General features: G+C 46.8%; 1 protein-coding gene and 1 non-coding gene across 2 annotated transcripts in view; one reads left to right on the forward strand and one right to left on the reverse strand.

The window, feature by feature from the left end:
* XXYLT1 (xyloside xylosyltransferase 1) overlaps positions 1-13,428 on the forward strand; it is a 233,548-nt gene that overhangs the window by 194,111 nt on the left and 26,009 nt on the right. The gene's annotated exons all lie outside the window — the stretch shown is intronic.
* On the reverse strand, positions 10,094-10,231 carry LOC119931264. Its single transcript, XR_005452114.1, has one exon. It is a non-coding gene; the product is annotated as a small nucleolar RNA SNORA7 (small nucleolar RNA).

The following is a 13,428-nucleotide window of genomic DNA, read 5'->3' on the forward strand; positions in this document are numbered from 1 at the left end:
TTTTCTGAACCAGACCCTTCTGATAAGCGCCTGTAATGTCGCTCCTTGATGGAGCCCAGCAGGGGATGGTGATCTGAGCTGGTCTTTCAGGAGGACAGAACATTTACCAAAAGATAGACGATGATGTGTCCGAGTGCTGAGCCAGCAGGGGAAGTCTTTATGGGGTTTGCCGCTCTCCTGCCTTTTTAGTGTTTGAATGCTTGGAAGTGCCGATCTCCAGATGTTTCCTCACACGTGGCGCTCCTTTTAGACACAGCGCCTTAAAGCAGTGCACCCCTGCAAGGACGACCCAGCAGTCCAGCCAGAAGAAAATGAGAACACGAGCCGTGAAAAAACAAACAAACACGTTTTGAAAAGGAAAAGAATCAGGTCCTCTCATCCTGGGTGTCACGGTCTCTACCGCTTTTCCTATTTATTTTCCCAGCATTGTAAAAAGAGAGAATGGGGAACGATTTATTTTTATTGATTCTAATGCCTCAGGGAGACATATTTCATGTTGGTTTTCTTTCTTTTTTTTAATGTAAGATGTGTAGGGCCGTAATTGTTTGTCATAAGCATTCCCAGACCCAGCCAAAAACCTATTCAGAAAGCTTTGTATTTATTATTGTTGAACTGAATTCCCTATCCATGATTCTTGAGGCCACAGCGATAACCTTTGCAAGCTGTATGGGAAAGAGCAAATTCTGTCTGCCCAGACTTTCCAAATTCTTTCTGTCCAGACTTTCCATTAGCAGTTTGTCCGGACTCTGCACTCAGTAAGTGCTCAATAAATATGATTGAATGAATGAGTGAATGAATCTGGGGTGCAGTGAGCCTGTCTTCTTCAGGATTATTATTATTGTTATTTTTAATATTATTATCATTTTTGGTACTACTTTCAGATCCTGACCCTTAAAAATATTAACTTTGGGGGAGGGATGAGAGTCAGGCAGCGATTTAGCTCCTAGAACAGTGCTTTGCACATAGTAAGTGCTTAACAAATACCATTTTTATTATTATTATTCTCAAGAATGCTCCCTTTCTCTCCCTGTATTAGTCTGGGGGTCCAAACCCATATTACCGAAGTTTAGTGGTCCAGGCTGATGAACCACAGCTCAGTCATTTCACACAGTTCAGTCAATCAATGGTATTTATTGAGCGCTTATTGGGTGCCGAGCACTGTACTAAGCACTTGAGCCCTTACAGTACAATGTTGTTGGTAGACATGAATTTAATTGCTGGTGCGTTTAGCAGCGGGACAGACACAAACAATGATTGCTGGGGCCTCCATTCCGTTTACTTAGCCGCCTCTGTCACGAGAACCCGAGGAACACTAAAGCCACATGATTCAGAGCCCCCAGGCTCCCTGCAGCGACAAAACCCCAGCCTCATGCTCTGGGCCGCGTGAGCTGTTTGTATTTGCCCTCAGCCTAAGGTGGTTTGGATTTTGACTTGTCCGAGTGCCAGGAAAAAACAAGAAACCTGGGAGTGTTTAAACACCACAGGTCGTACTCCGGGTTCAGGAAGCTCACATCTACATTTCTGCCGTGCAGTACAAGCGGGGACTCAGGGACATTGTTCGCATTCCTAGAGCAAGAGCAGATCGAGGGGGCTGCCGACGTAAAGGCCTGCAGGGGCTCAAGGATGAACAGCTTGTCAGGCTCCTCCTTTTCACCTTGGACTTCCTGCCATCCGGAGGAAGCAGCTGCCCCAGAATTCTCAGAGCATTTACCTTTCAAGAGCTAAAATGCTATTATTTCAAGGCTCTGTTGCTTTACGCTATTGGGTCGGTTACAAAGGAACTTGGGCAGGCTAAGTAGGATGTGAACATGGGGCGAGGGTGGACGTGGATGGATGCAGCCAACACTGTTATGGTGACTCTGCCTCTCGGCCCCCGCCCACTCAGCCATGGGCCTTGAACACTCCTAAATAGTGGACCCAATCACCCCAAAGTAGGTGTAGTCACAGGGGTAAACTCCTCAGGGGCCGTGGGGGTGGTCCTCACCGTTTATTGATGTGCAGGGACTCCCAGATACCTCTGTTGTCATCTCTGACAAGGCCTGAGAGTTTCCCACTCTCAGGGAACATTCATTCAGTGTATTCACTGAGCACTTACTGTGTGCGGAGCACTGTATTAAGGTTTGGGAGAGTATAATATGACAATAAACCGATACATTCCCTGCCCACAACAAGCTCACAGTAGGACTTAAAAGATCGAAAGTATTGACTCTGTGGTCTGTCAGTTCTTTGAAGCCCCTCTCCTCCCAGTCCCCCCTAAAATCCCTGCCCCCTTCTTGCCCCAAATCCCTGTCATGTGTGCACCCCAAAGCAAAGGGTTTGGGAACCTCCCTGAGGGGACCCCGGGAACTTCATAGCCAACGTGCTGTTTCCCATCCCTAACCTTGCCACCCGCCCAACCTTAGGCAATCTGTGGGTTCCAGTTAGAGTGGTCAGCCAGGATCCCAAGCTGCCCCTCCCCAAAAAGTTCATTCCTTCCCCTCTGCCACCCCAAGCATTGAGTTTATCAGCTGGGTCCCTGGCAGACCCCTGTCCCCAGAATAATGCTGCCCTCAAAGACCCTTCCTCCATCTGCACTCACATTTTATCCCACGTGGTTTGTGTGAGTGCTACCAGGAGGACCAAGCCATTCTGGTCACTTCCCTTCTCTTCCTGCCCACAAAGTCTACTGGGTAGGCTCAGTTTGGGCTTGGATGTTCCATATTTGTGGCACGAACGTTCAGATGAGTCTCTTGCCATGTAAAAGTCATCTAATAATAATTATTGTATTTGTTAAGCTCTTGCTCTGTGCCAGGCATTGTACTAAGCGCTGCATTGAACCCAGCCCCTCTCCCACATGGGGCTCACAGTTTCAATCCCCAGTTTACAGATGAGGCCCAGAGAAGTGAAGTGGCTTGCCCAAGGACACGCAGCAGATGAGTGGCAGAACCGAGGAACCTCGACTTTAACCCTTCCAAAGAATACAAAATTCCCCATGAAGGAAAAGTCACATTCCAATAGTCACCTGATCCGATGCCCCGGCCAAGGGCCCATCTATTTTTTCCTACAGCATCGCACACTATGTCCAAACAAGCTGGCGTTGATGGGTGAACCTTTCCTCATTCCCTGATAACATTCTAACAGAAAATGAAAAACCCATGTTATGGCAGAATTGAGTGCAGGCCTGCAGAATTTGATACGAGAGGGCTGGCTCGGTCAGGAAGTCAAGATGTTAAAAAAGAACCTGAGGGGTCCACTGCAGTGAGGATCCCATTTAGGGGTGTAGGATATATTTAATTGGGGGCGACATGAACTCTTGTGAGGGTTTGGGTTCAATTCAACTGTGGCTGAATAAGGGAGAGTCCCGGTTAGGCTGACTGATCATGGCCACGATCTGCTCAATTACATCCTTCAGATTCAGACAAAAAAATCAGGAAGGCCCCTACTGACCTTTACTGTTGAATCATGAAGGGCCCTACTGACCTTTACTGGTGCTCTTGAAAAGGTCTCCACACTCACTCGGCCGGGACAGCTACTTGTGTGGCGGAGCCTGGGAAGGGGAGGGCCTGGAGCAAGGCTTGACACAAAATAAGACGCTCGGGTGGAGATTTAGTGTGGGAAGAGTGATTTTCATTCAGGAGATCCAAAATGGGCTCATTTAGCATCCCGAGGGCTGACCGACTGGGCCTGCTCTGATGAGACCGCATCCTCAGTGCTTCCCGGATGGAGGGTCAGGATCATCCTTTCTGAGATCGGAAGTGAGAACTAGCAGGACCAATCTGTTCCGGCTGCTGTGGCCGCGGATAAGGTAGCGGTCAAGACTGTTCACCCACCTGCTTTTCCTCAGCATCAAAAAGGCAAGATCCAGAGCAGGGCCTACCGCCCTGCAAATCTTGAACTATCTGTTTTGGGATCTGTACCCTATCCTTGGTTAACCTCTCCCAAATCCTTTGTTTTTATTCGACGGCCACTGGTAGGGTGCGGGTCACACTATTTAAACCAAGAGGTCCAGATCCTACCCTGCAGCCTCGCTTGATAAACTAGACAGACGGGAGACAGTGACGTCTGTCAAAACGGTGGGATGATCGTCTAAATTGATGACTTTGGGCTTTTCCGTTTCCCTTTTTCTTTTCCTTTCTTCTTTCTGAGGGTTTTCATCCCTCTGTCCTTTCTGCTCCACATCCTTATCCTTTTCCTCATTACAGTGAAGCCCTCCAAGGCTGACATAGGAGTTTCAGGGCTTCAGAGGAGAGATTTGCTAGGGAGAATGTTAGCTTGAAGGGTCATAGTGGAGATTTTGTGTATGGCGTGGTGGGAGACAGTAGAAGGAAGGTGTGCGTCTAGAAGGAATCACTGACAGTCCTAAAGTCTAAGGGAATGAACCTCTGAATGAAACCATATTTCGAGGTTCTTTATAAAGACAGAGACCAAATTATGCTGGGGGGAGATAGAGATTTGTGTCTTTGTGTTCTTTTATTTTAATGGTATTTATTAAGTACTTGCTATGTGCCAGGCACTGTAATCAATCAATCAATCGGTCATATTTATTGAGCCCTTACTTGTGCAGAGCACTGTGCTAAGCGATTGGGAGAGTACAGTATAACACTATAACAGACACATTTCCTGCCCACAGTGAGCTTACAATCACTGTACTAAGCACTGGGGTAGATGCAAGCTAATCCTTGTCCCATGTGGAACTCACAGTTTTAATCCCATTTTACAGATGAGATAATGGAGGCACAGAGAAGTTAAAGTGACTTGCCCAAGGTCACACAGCGTACATGTGGCAGAGGCAGGGATTATTAGAACCCAGAATCTCTGGCTCCCGGTCTCGTGCTCTTTCCACTAGGCCACATTTTTTGCTTTTCTTCGGTTCTCTGTGTGGGTAAGCACATATGTATCTGCCCCAATACCTGCAGATGGCTCTGCTGACAGGGAGGACCTTTCAACGCATTTAGGTGGAGCCGAAAGGATCACATGATTGAGATCCTTCCACACTCTAGACCATGCTGATATGCTTGCAACTTTCAGTGTCTGAAAAATTGTTTAAAAAGAAAAAAACCCTTTTCTTTGGTATGGAAGGAGGCATGTTTCAGTGAGGTAAGCAACAGATTGCAATCTCAAAGACTGAAACTTTTGTGGGGGGCAGGAATGAAAACTAACTGGGCCGAGTAACCACGAGCCTGTTATGATAAAGTGAGAAGCGATGGAGCGTTCCCTTCCCAGCACGCAGCCTTGTAAAGCCCACTACAATATCGGTTCTTAGTGATAATAATCCCGGTTGAATCTTCGTAGAACGAGAAGGCCTAGGGTGAGATCCTCATTACGGCAAATCTAAATTCTCATTTTAGTTAGCTTTCACATGTAGAGCTCAGTAAAAGTGTGGCGATTTCCCATTTTTCCTTTAAAGTGGCATTTTTATCCTGAGCTCCAGATCACACAAGGGGTTCTATCTTCAGGAGGGCAAAATGATCACACTGTGTATTTTTTTTGTACAGTCTTTGCTAAGCGCTTATTACTATGGGCCAGGCACTGTTCTAAGCATTGGGATAGATTCGAGAGCGTCAGGTTGGACACAGCCCCTGCCCCACATGGGGCTCACAATCAAAGTCCGAAGTAGGAGGATTTAACCTCCATTTTACAGTTGAGGTATCTGAGGCACAGAGAAGAGAAGTGACTTGTCAAAGGTCATAAAGCAGATAGATGGCAAAACTGGGATTAGAACCCTTAAGTAGTTTACAGTCTGACAGAAGTGACAGACCTTAAAATAATTTTCAGAGAGGAGGAAAAAGGAAAGGGGGATATTAATGAGTTAGTGCTTAAGTAATAAGGATGTGTAAGATGTGGACATAAGATGTTTGGGAGGTTGAAAATACACAAATACATTTGAGGCCCAGAAGTGCTGAAGCCGGATCCTGGGGGGGACGTATTCCAGAAAAATTAGAAATGAATCGGGGAAGGGGATGTGATTTCGGAAGGCCTTTGAAGACGGGGAGAGCTGTGAACTGTCAAATGTCGAGGGAGAGACAGTTTCAAGCAGGGGGAAGGGAGTTGGCGGGAGGTCTATGGTCGGATATATAAGAGCAAGTCACAGTGTGTAAATTTACTTGAGAGGAGCAAAGATTGCGAGGCGGGGGTGTGGCCGGAGATGAGAGTGGACAAGCAGGGGGGAGAGAGCTGATTGAGGGCCTTAAAGCCAATAATCAGGTGCTTCTGCATGATGCAGAGAGGAATCAATAGCCATTACATCATGTGGAGGTTTTTGAGGACTGGAGAGTTGTGTTCCAAATGACATTTTCCAAAAATGATCTGGGCAGCAGAGAGAAGCACGGGACCCATGTGGGACAGAGAGGCTGCTTCAGTCGTCGAACTGGGAGAGATCAAGTTCCTGGAACAGTGAGGTGGTCATTCGATTGGACAGGAAAAGGCAGATTCAAAATATGTTTAGGAGGAAAAAGCCAAAGCATGTGGCCACACAGTGAACGTGGGGAGGGGTGGGGTGAAAGGGAGGGAGGAGTCTAGGAAAATACATTTGTGGGCTTCAAAGACAGGGAGGATGATGATGCTGTCAACTACAATAGGAGTGTTAGGTGGGAAGCAGATTTTGGAGGAAAGAAGAGGAGTTCAGATTGGGACATAGTGACCTTGAGGTGTTGGCGGTACTTTTTTTATGATATTTGCTAAGCGCTTAATATGTGCCAGGCACTGTTCTAAGCTCTGGGATAGATACAAGGTAATCAAGTTGGACACAGTCCCTGTCCCACATGGGGCTCACAGTCTTTATCCCCATTTTACGAAAGAGGAAACCGAGGTAAAGAGAAGTGAAGTGACTTACCCAAGGTCACCCAAAATCTGCTGGGTGACAGATAAGTGGTGGAGCAGGGATTAGTACCCAGGGCCTTCTGATTCCCAGGCCCAGGCTCTAACCACTAGGGCATGCTGCTTCTCATTCTTGTAGAGGTGCCTTGGAGGCAGATAATAATAATAATAGCATTTATTAAGCACTTACTATGTGCAAAGCACTGTTCTAAGTGCTGAGGAGGTTACAAGGTGATCAGGTTGTCCCTCGGGGGGCTCACAGTCTTAATACCCATCACGTTACAGTGTTCTGGTTTTCAGGTAATCGGTCCTCTGGCTGGTACAGTGTGTATGTGGGTGGTGAGGGGAAGAGAATTTGAGTCAGGGCTTCATTCATTCATTCAATTGTATTTATTCAGCGCTTACTGTGTGTAGAGCACTGTACTAAGCACTTGGGAAGTACAAGTCAGCAACATATAGAGACGATCCCTGGAGTATGTCTGGTATTTTGGAGTGCTGTCCATGGATGCCCTAGTTCTCCTAGTCTGTGAATGGGCCCAACTCACTTACCGTTTCTGTGCCTCAGTTTCCTTATCTGTAAAATGGAGATAATCGTGAAGACTTCTCCCTACCTCACAAAAAGGTTGTGAAGATAAAATGAGATCATTGTTCTGAAAGCTCTTTGGCAATATGAAAGTACTATGCAAATACAAGTTATGTTATTATCATTTTCTTCTGCCTATCTAACCACATAGACCGTGCTGTCCATTTTTTCTCTTTTTCTAATCCATCTCTTCCACTCACTGTGAGAGATAAAGAACTCCTGTACATCTGTTGGTGACTGCTAATCAATCAGTCAATGGTATTAAGCATTTAATGTATGCAGCGCACTGTACTAAACGCTTGGAAGAGTACAATATCACAGAGTTATATATGGCTCCCCCCTTTCCCTCCATGCTGTGACTTTGAGAAGAGTTCTTGTATAAGCTAAAGAGGATTGTCCAGTTTCACTTTGAGTTTAATCTTTTTGTGCTCCTTGATGACCCAATCTAAACATTCCACTGCCACCTTAAGGCTTTTCCTGTGACTGAAAACTTAAAGGAGAGGACAGACCCCGTTGAGATTAAATTGGGAAAGCCTCCAAGGCCTGATATACTGCTAATCATCAGTCACCTCCCAGACAGACCTGGGCTTCATGAATGCTTTCATTAGCTCCTCCATCTACTCTGCCAATGTGATGTGTCAAGTATTAGGTGTGGCATTCCACATCTGAGGGTGCCTCCTGAGAGCCGAACCCTGCCTCTGGGACTCGGTCGGATGGCTGTCACCCCTCGTGTTTTCTACAATAATAACTGTGGAATTGTTAAGCGTTTACTTTGTGCCAAGCACTGTACCAAGTGCTGGGGAAGATACAGGGTAGTCATATTGGACCCGGTCCCTGTCCCACATGGGGCTCACAGTCTCTGGGGAAAAGAAAACAGGCATCTCATCCCCGTTTTACAGACGAGGAAACCGAGGCCCAGAGAAGTGAAGTGACTTGCTCAAGGTCACGCAGCCTATAAGTGATGGAGCCGGAATTGGAACCCAGGTCCTCTGAATTCCAGACCTGTGCTCTCTCTGCTAGGCTGTAGTGCTTGTTCACAGTTTCCTGGTGAATGGGGCTAGTGACTACATCCAGTTCATTCTCCTGGAGGGCAGTGACCTTGTTTCTTTACTATCTCGGGCATCCCCCAGCCTGCCTCCCCATAGGGCTGAACTCCTATTCAAGGGTAAAAGCAGGCCAGTCCTATTCTGCTGTTATGACACTCAGTATTTTTTCACATCTTAAGTGCAAGAGGTCCGCGAGGGAGTGTGGGGAATGGATGATAAAAGACGCGAAAAAGGAGTGCCCAGACAGGATTGGATCGAGATTGTCAGACCATGAGTCAAACCCAACTCCCGGTACTGTGAGAGTGGGTTCTCTCCGACGTTCTCAAGTGGGGCCATTGTTTTACCACTGCCGTATTAAAGGCTTGGGCCGTGCTGTGGGGGGATTAGTAAGCAGGGCTTTTCAAAATTGGTTTGAGCTTCAGAAACTGCTGGTCCTGATCAAATCTGCCGACTGTGTTTGTGCTGTATGACTCTCTCCTCGGATCCAGTAGACAAGCCTAAGCCCTTAGGAGCTCACTGGGAAATGATAAAGTGTAGAAGCTGGCAGATAGTCTGGTATTAGACAGCTCAGGCTTGGCAAGATCCGTCCAAATTGTTGCCCAGTAGAGGAGGGAAGTCTCAAGTTGAAATGTGTTTCACTTCCTAATGGGAGTTAGGAGACTTAGGACTGGTGCCAGGAATTTAGTGCCCACAGTTCCTCCGTTCCCTTTCATTTGCACGATTGTATGACCAAGCGATAATAATTGTGGTACTTGTTAAGTGCTTTCTAAGTGTCAAGCACTGTTCGAAGCCCTGGAGTAGTTACAAGATCATCAAGTCCCACATAGGCCTCCCAATCTAAGTAGGAAGGACGGGTATTGAATCCTCATTTTGCAGGTGAAGGAACTGAGGCACAGAGAAGTGAAGTGACTTGCCCTCAGATCCAGTAGACAAGCCTAAGCCCTTAGGAGCTCATTGGGAAATGATAAAGGGTACAAGCTGGCAGATAGTCTGGTATTAGACAGCTCAGGCTTGGCAAGATCCATCCAAATTGTTGTCCAGTAGAGGAGGGAAGTCTCAAGTTGAAATGTGTTTCACTTCCTAATGGGAGTTAGGAGACTTAGGAGGTCACACAGCATGTGTGTGGTGGATGCAGGATTCGAATCCAGGTCCTCTGACTTCTAGACCTGAGCTCTTTCCATTAGCCAACTCTGCTTCTCTAAGAGAACTTTGTCACGTCTCATGGTTTCTCCTCTTCTAGAAACAGGAAGCTAGCATTCCCTAGCTCAACCAGAAACTACAGGATCGATCACTCAGTGAGTCAGTTGTATTTACTGAGCACTTCCGTGTGCAGAGCTCTGTACCAAGTGCTTGAGAGAGTATAATATAATGGAGTTGGTAGATGCTGAGTTTGGGCTGGTGACCTATTTCTACGCAAGTGCTGTTTCGCTATCATACCTGCAGAGGAAACAAGAAAGATGGCAGGTCTTTGTGACATCTCTAGTCTTGTCTTATGCCGTCGAGTTGTTTCCAACCCATCTCTCCCAAACTCCTCACCCTGCAGTCATTCTGGTAGTGTATCCATAGAGCTTTCTTTGTCAGAATCTGGAAGTGGTTTACCATCGCCTCCTTCTGTGCCATAAACTCGACTCTCTCCCACGCCGCTGCTGCCCTGCACAGGTGAATTTTGACTTGTAGCAGATTGCCTTCTACTCACTAGCCACTGCCCAAGCTAGGAATAGAATGGGTATGCCTCTGCTTGGCACTCCCTCCCATAGTCGAGACTGGTAGAGTATTAGAAACTCTCCAGATGCGACCCTGAGAGGGGAGACATCTCTTGGTTTGCTCCAATCCCCTAGCCGCCCAGGAAATGCTGTCATCTCTAAGAAGGGAGAAGCAATGAGACTCCCTTCCCTCTAGACTGTGAACTCACTGTGGGTAGGAAATGTCTCTGTTATGTTGTACTCTTCCAAGCGCCTTCTACAGTGCTCTGCACGTAGTAAGCAGTCAATAAATACGATTGATTGACTGACTGACTCATCGATGACTCTATGCGTCTGTCAAAGCGAACACCCAGTCTCCTCTTTGTCTGTAGAACCTGAGAAAACCTGTGAACCAGTGAATTCAGAACACATGCCAATTTTCTCACTATGCCGTGCTCAGACTCTCTAAATCATATTTTATGCTGTCTTAGTCTTTTGTCTCATCTTTTATGTATCTGCTGCAAATCCCATCTCTCCATTTGTATTTTTAGATTGCCAGGCCCCTGCTGGGTGACCTTGGGCAAGTCACTTATCTTCTCTGAGCCTCAGTTACCTCATCTTTAAAATGGGGATTTAGACTATGAGCCCCACCTGAGCCATGGATTGTATCTAACCTGATTATCTTATATCTACCCCTGAGTTTAGTACAGTGCCTGGCACGTAGTAAATGCTTAACAGATATCATTAAAAAAAGAAAAAGAAACAGTCCCTGGCTGTGAAGGACAGGTTCCACAGCCCGATTTCCTTGAATTAGAGCAAACCCTCTTCCCACCTTTGGGCAGGAGCTGGTGGTCCGCTACTCTTGGACTGTGGAAATTGTTGTGGGCTGTGATACCAAATGTCCATGGATAGGGACCGTGTCTAATTCCCACCTATGTATTCCTTTCCAGCACTTAGTACAGTGCTCTGCACGCAATAAGCACTTAATAAATATTATTACTCGTACTAAGTTACCTATGCAGCCTTTTGCTTCCCATTAGATTAACCTGTATTCCTCGTGGGAGGTTTTGAGTCGTTTTACAGACACAGCAGTTGTAATAGCATCTACTAAGGGCCTACTCTGTGCAAAGCACTGTACCGAGCCCTGTATACAGAAATAAAATACATAATACATAAATACATAAATGAGCTAGAGACACAGTCTCTGGTCCCCAGGGGGCTCACCATCTAAGAGGATGGGAGTGTAAGGGATTGGTGACAGGTCCTTAAAGGAAGATGAAACCCCAAAATAAAAGACCAGGATGATGATAACGAGGGTTTCAAGGCTCCTGGTGGCAGTACTGGCAGAATTGGTAGCCAGGCCATTGGTCGAGAAAACCTCCCCAGTGCCTCTGTTTCAGGTCTTCCTGGGGCCAACTGGAGTCCTAGTGGCATTGAGGAGGGGCGGCTTCTCTCCCACGCAGCAGCCCCCCGGGTCAGTGTTTCTAACACTGCCACCTCGACATGAAACTCCAACCCAGTAATAATAATAACATAATAATAATAATGATGTTATTTATTAAGTGCTTACCATGTGCAAAGCACTGTTCTAAGCGCTGGGGAGGATACAGGGTGATCAGGTTGTCCCACGTGGGGTTCACAGTCTTAATCCCCATTTTCCAGATGAGGTAACTGAGGCCCAGAGAAGTTAAGTGGCTTGCCCAAAGTCACACAGCTGACAAGCGGCGGAGTTGGGATTTGAACCCATGACCTCTGAGTCCCAAGCCCATGCTCTTTCCACTGAGCCATGCTGCTTCTCTAGCGAGCACCACTGGGTGATGATGGAAGAGAGATTGATTACTGGCCCAGCCTACTGTTCCCCCACCTCATTTCACCCTTCCCACCCCAGTTCTTCCTCTAATTCATTCAATCATATTTATTGAGTGCTTACTGTGTGCAGAGCACTGTACTAAGCGCTTGGGTGTCTGCACATCTGTCCCACCCAAGAGTATCTACCTCTCCCTCCCTTCCTCTGATGAGAAACCACCCTCTCTTGAGCAGTTCACTCAGTCTCAGTCCCAAGATGATCAGTCATCTGGTATTACAGCCCACAGTTTCCCCAGTGAAAGAGTGGCAGATGGCCGGCTCCTGCCCGAAGGTGGAAAGAAAGAGGGTTTGCCCTAGTCGAGGAAATCAGGCTACAGAATCTGCCCTTCACAGCCAAGGACTGTTATTTTTTTTTTTCTTTTTAATGGTATTTGTTAAGTACTTACTGCATGCCAGGCACTGTACTAAACGCTGGAGTAGATAAAAGGTAATCAGGTTGGACACAGTCCATGTCCCATATGGGGTTCCGCAGTCTCAATCCCCATTTTACATTTGAAGAAACTGAGGCTCAGAACAGTTAAGTGACTTGCCCATGGTCGCACAGCAGACAAATGGCAGAGCCGGGATTAGAACCCAGGTCTTCTGACTCTCAGGCCTGTGATCTTTCCACTAGACCAGTGCTGTTTCCTTTCGTGGTGGAATTTTGCCCTTTAACAGGACGATCGATTCAGGGGGTGAAAAATATCCCATCTTGAATTTATCGGACCTTGGTGCGTTCAGGTTAGAGAAGTGATTTCACGAATCAGTAAATATGATTGAGTGATTGATTGTCACTATTTTGAAGCCTTATCCGCTTGCCAAGCCACCAGAACCCTGAGTTCCATCTTCCGGAACCCCCGCTTCCCATCATAACGTGCCATCCTGGGTCTCCACAAGAAGAAAAGCACTTGGAAGCCCGAGGGGGCTTCAGGCTGTGGAGACTGGGCCGGGGGCTGGGGCAGTTACTGTGGTTACGGCTGTGACTGTCCTTACTGTTGGTCTCTGGGCTGTAAGGACTCTGAAACTCTGCTCTCTAGCCTCCAGACTTACTCTCTATTGGATTTTTTGTATTTATCATTATCCGTGTCTTTTATGTTGTTTAGAGGTTTTATTGTTTTATCTTTCCTTAGGTATCTGTAACCAGTCCTCTCCCCATTCCTTCTTCTAAAATAAGGAGCCCCTTGGGGGCCAGGGAATAGGTTTGATTCTCACCTGTGTATTTCATCCCGGCTTTTATGACATATTTGGCACCCAGGAGGCGTTTAATAAATATTGTTACTACCACATCCTGACGAGAGCATTACCCACTCGTATTAATATCTGAATTTTGCCGATGGAGAAGTAAGAATCAGGGTAAAGGAAATCCAGTTTGCTTTTGGGTCAATGATGAAGCTAGATGAGACTGACTCACCTGACGAGGCCAGGGCTTTTTCCAACTCACCAGACTGCCTCAACTAGACTGTAATGCCCCTAAACC

Source organism: Tachyglossus aculeatus, chromosome 7, assembly GCF_015852505.1.
Source record: "Tachyglossus aculeatus isolate mTacAcu1 chromosome 7, mTacAcu1.pri, whole genome shotgun sequence".
NCBI classification, from domain to species: domain Eukaryota; kingdom Metazoa; phylum Chordata; class Mammalia; order Monotremata; family Tachyglossidae; genus Tachyglossus; species Tachyglossus aculeatus.